At 43.1% G+C, this 4,305-nt stretch overlaps 1 non-coding gene across 1 annotated transcript; it reads left to right on the plus strand.

Annotated features, from left to right (window-relative positions):
• Positions 1–3,382: 3,382 nt before the first annotated feature.
• On the plus strand, positions 3,383–3,489 carry LOC131002097 (small nucleolar RNA R71). Its single transcript, XR_009094175.1, has one exon. It is a non-coding gene; the product is annotated as a small nucleolar RNA R71 (small nucleolar RNA).
• The last annotated feature ends 816 nt before the right edge of the window (positions 3,490–4,305 follow it).

The following is a 4,305-nucleotide window of genomic DNA, read 5'->3' on the forward strand; positions in this document are numbered from 1 at the left end:
CTGGCGTTCGATTCCTCTGCTCTGACAATTGATTTCTCTGGCGATTGGTTTCTCTGCTCTGACTTCACTTCTGACTTGGTTCCGCTGCTCTGGAGATTGATTCCTCTGGCACTTTCGAGCGCTGGGCTTTACTTCTCTGATGCTGACGCTTCTCTGCTCTGGAGATGTCAGTTCCTCTGCTCTGGAGACCAGAACACCTAGAAAATGCCAAATTCATACAAAATTCTCCAAAATTGCATTTTTCCATCTCGAAAGCCTAAATCTCCTGCAAAGCATAAAATACACCATAAAATGCACCAATTTCCAGAAGATTATCTTAAAATACGCACATACAAACCCTTGAAAATAGAGCAATTTAAGCATAAATCAACTCCCCCACACTTAGCCTTTTGCTTGTCCTCAAGCAAAATCTATATGAATCCTAGGAAGAGATTGATTTCAACAATGTTAATTTCCATCCAAACATTCACAAAGTCAATTCAAAACTTTACAATCAACACACATCTCTTGGTCATGCAAGTAACTCAAAGTTTAAGGAGCAACAAAAGAGTAATGCAAGTAATTCGATCAGACCCAATTCTCCGCTAGAAGTGAATTCCCTAATGTGATCGCCTTTATAATCAATATCACCAATTTTCACACTTTGTGTGCTTGAGATATTCGACAGTTGAGCCATAATTCATGAAATAAAACCATTTGGATGTAATCCAAAGTCTTTTCACGTGGTTTCCCATGCTCATAGTTAGACTAGAGGAGCAGAGACTCAGAGCTGCCACTTTTTCAGAACAGGCCAGATGTTTTAGAGTTGGCAATTTTAGAGTTGGCAATTCGTCCAACATTTTCACAGATAAGATACGATCGTAGGCAATCACAATGACAACACTCCTTCTAGCATCTACCGGACAAATCACCTTTTACTAACTTACAAAAGTGTTGCAACAATACTCATAATTCTTTGCACAATCAAGAAACATATATTAAAAGTAAAATAAGAATAACCACCAAACAAACACAAACCCGAAATGCACATTGAAAACCATCTTCTCTTCCACAAATTCATAAAAATTAGCAAGATTCGAGACCAAAAACTAAGCATAGAAGGATGGATCTCACCCAATTTTTGAAAAATATAAGCAACAAAACACCCCCCCCCCACACTTAAAGCATGCCATGTCCTCAGGGCATAAAAGAAAAAGAGTGAGAAAACATCCCTGATTATCGGCACTGACAAACAGAATCATCGTGAGAGGCGGTGAAGAGGGGGATTTGCGGTCTGTTGCAGAGGGTTCGTTGCAGAGGGTTTGTTGCAGAGGGGAGAATGGCGGCGCTGGGTAGGGCAGCGAAGAGTAGAAAAGGCTGCGCTGGGAACATGAAAACCTCCAGAAATATGGCAGAGAAAACACATGCCCACGGCGGTAGTATGAACAAAGCGTGAGTCCTCGCAACTTCCAAGCTCAACACCGCACAAAAAACCCAAACAAAACAACAAAATAACAAGAAACAAAACGAAACTGAAAGAAAGAAAAACAGAACAAAAACGGTTTGGTTACCTCCCAACAAGTACTTAATTTAACGTCTAGAGCTCGACGATACCTCATGGTCTCAATGAACATCAAATGCTGCGGGTGTGACAGACCGCCTGACACGAACAGAGACAGAGGACTCATGCGCATCAGCTGCGTGAAAAACGACGCTTCCATTGGGCACATCTATCATAGCCCTTCCCGTAGCTAAGAATGATCGACCAAGAATCAATGGCGGATTTGCATCTTCAGGAATATCGAGGACCAAGAAATCCGTAGGGAAGACGAGCTTGTCAACCTTCACAAAGATGTCTTCAAGCTTTCCTCTCGGCTTCACTTTTGATCTATCCGCCATTTGAATCTCCATCGAGGTCGGCTTGAGATCTCCAATTCCCAACCGCTTGAAAACAGAGATGGGCATCACATTAACACTAGCCCCTAAATCGCAAAGAGCTTCGGGAAAGAGCTCTCCTCCTATTTCGTACTCAATGGTGAAACTACCCAGATCTTTCTTCTTCGAAAGTAGCTTCATTGGCAGCTCAGTGCACACAGCTTTTGCCTGTGAGATTTTCCTATCCTCATCACCCATCTTCTTGGTGTGAACAACTGTCTTTTCTTCTTTATCCTTGGGATCCTGCAATTTTGAGAGAGTTTGAGGCTATGCACGCTGGTCTGATTCTTCAAGTAGCCTCTCTAGCTCATCCACTATGCGTCTATGCTCTGTTTCCTCAGGATTGGCAACTTTTTTCTCATTCTTGCAATGGGAGATCTCCAGCTTGATTTCCTTGGCATCCTTGCCGTCCTGCAGCTTTGGATGATCCCGCTGCTCCGGATGATCCCGCTGCTCTGGATGATCCAGCTGCTGAGTCCCGCTTCTCTGGATGATCCCGCTGATATTGATTTCCTTGGCATCCACCTTTTTGCTCGGCTTCACAGCACATTGCTCTTCAAGCACCTCCCTCTTCATCAGGCTACGGGGGAATGGAACCTTTGGGATGTATTCCCTAAGTGGAATAGGAGATTTGTATGGTTCCTCACTTGGTTGTTCGTTCTCCTTGCTCATTCTCCTATCTTTTGGAGACAGAGTGCCATCGAAAATAGCATTGCATTGGCCCTTTGGATTGACATTAGTGTTGCTCGGGAATTGGCCCGACTTATGCTGCGCAGCTGCTTGGTTGGCCATCTGACCAACTTGAGTTTCCAACATCTGCACTTGCTTGGACAGTGCTGAAAAATTATTTCCAATATGACCCACTTGAGACTCCAAATTGGTCATCCTTGTATTAACAGTTGTCTTCATGCTAGACACTTCTGCTAACACCTGCTGCATCATATCCTCCATTGATCCCTTCTTTGGTTCATTTATAACTCCTCCGCTAGACACAGAAAATCCAGGTGGAGGCTGCAAAGCATTGTTGGGATTTGAATAGGAAAAATTTGGATGATTCCTATTATTGGGATGATACGGTGGATTTCCATCCTGATGTCCCTGATAGTTTGGTCTATTGAATTGGTACTGCCGCTGGACATAATTAGCATCTTCAAATTGCGACACATCAGATAATCTCGGCTGCTGAGGAATTTTAGCTAGCAGTGCTTTTCTCTCCAACTCATACTGCTTTTGAAGAGCTTCGTATTTCTCCTTAAAATCATCTCTCTCCTCGTTTACAGCTGCAATTCTTCTCGTAGAATTTCTGTCATTCGGCCATTGATAACTGTTGGAGGCCATCTCTTCTATCACACGATAAGCCTCCTTTGTATTTCTATGGAGAAGACATCCACCTGCAGTAGCATCCACCATACTTTTTGTCAGACCAGTCAAACCATTATAAAAGTGAATGATTTGCTGATCCTCTGTGAAACCATGTTGTGGGCAGTTCCTTAGCAGCTCTTGAAATCTTTCCCTGGCATCATGAATGGTCTCATCTCCTAGCTGGGAAAAGTGAGAAATCTCTGCAATGATTTTCTGAGCTTTAGAAGTAGGAAAGTATTTTGCTAGGAAAGCTCTACATAAATCCTCCCATCCAGTAATAGCACCTCTGTCCAAATTTTTGAACCACTCCTTCGCTCTGTCCCTGAGAGAGAATCCAAACATCTTCATTCTGATGGCATCTGGTGGCACTCCATTCTGCTTAATAATGTCGCAGATATCTAAAAACTGAGTGATGTGAGCATGCGGGTTTTCAGAAACCGTTCCACTAAACTGTTCAGCTTGCACCATGTTTATCAATCCCGGTTTCAGCTCGAACGTGGTAGCCTGCACAGTTGGTCCCCATCTGCCTCCTTGAAATTGATCAACCCGAGGCTGATACATGTGATTGAGTGGTGGCTCTGGTGGAGGAGCCCGGTTGCGCCTGTTCTCCTCTCTCTCTTCATCTAGTTGCCTCTGAAGGTTTGTCACGGCTCGCACAAGAGTTTCAAGGTCCATGTTATTCTGTTGCTCTGCCATTGCTTGCTTCTTCTTTTCGTGGTTGCTCTGCCATTGCTCTGCCATTACTGCTTATTTTCTGTTGAAGTGTTTGTGGTTCCTCTGGTTAGCTTCCCTCTGAACGGCTTCTCTGGTTACTGATCACTAATTTTATAGCTACAAAAACTGCAACCAACATAGGTAATTGTAGCAAGTAAAAAGTAACCGAGTATCGTATCCACAGGGACTATTATAACGAATCACTCTAAGTAATCCTAACTAAACTCTAGTAATATTCAGGCAAACGAAGGTAGGAAGGTTTGATTAACTTAAACTAAAGCGCAAATAACAATAATTAAAAGATCGTAGGAAAAA

The sequence above is a fragment of the Salvia miltiorrhiza genome, chromosome 8, assembly GCF_028751815.1.
Source record: "Salvia miltiorrhiza cultivar Shanhuang (shh) chromosome 8, IMPLAD_Smil_shh, whole genome shotgun sequence".
Classification (NCBI taxonomy): Eukaryota; Viridiplantae; Streptophyta; class Magnoliopsida; order Lamiales; family Lamiaceae; genus Salvia; species Salvia miltiorrhiza.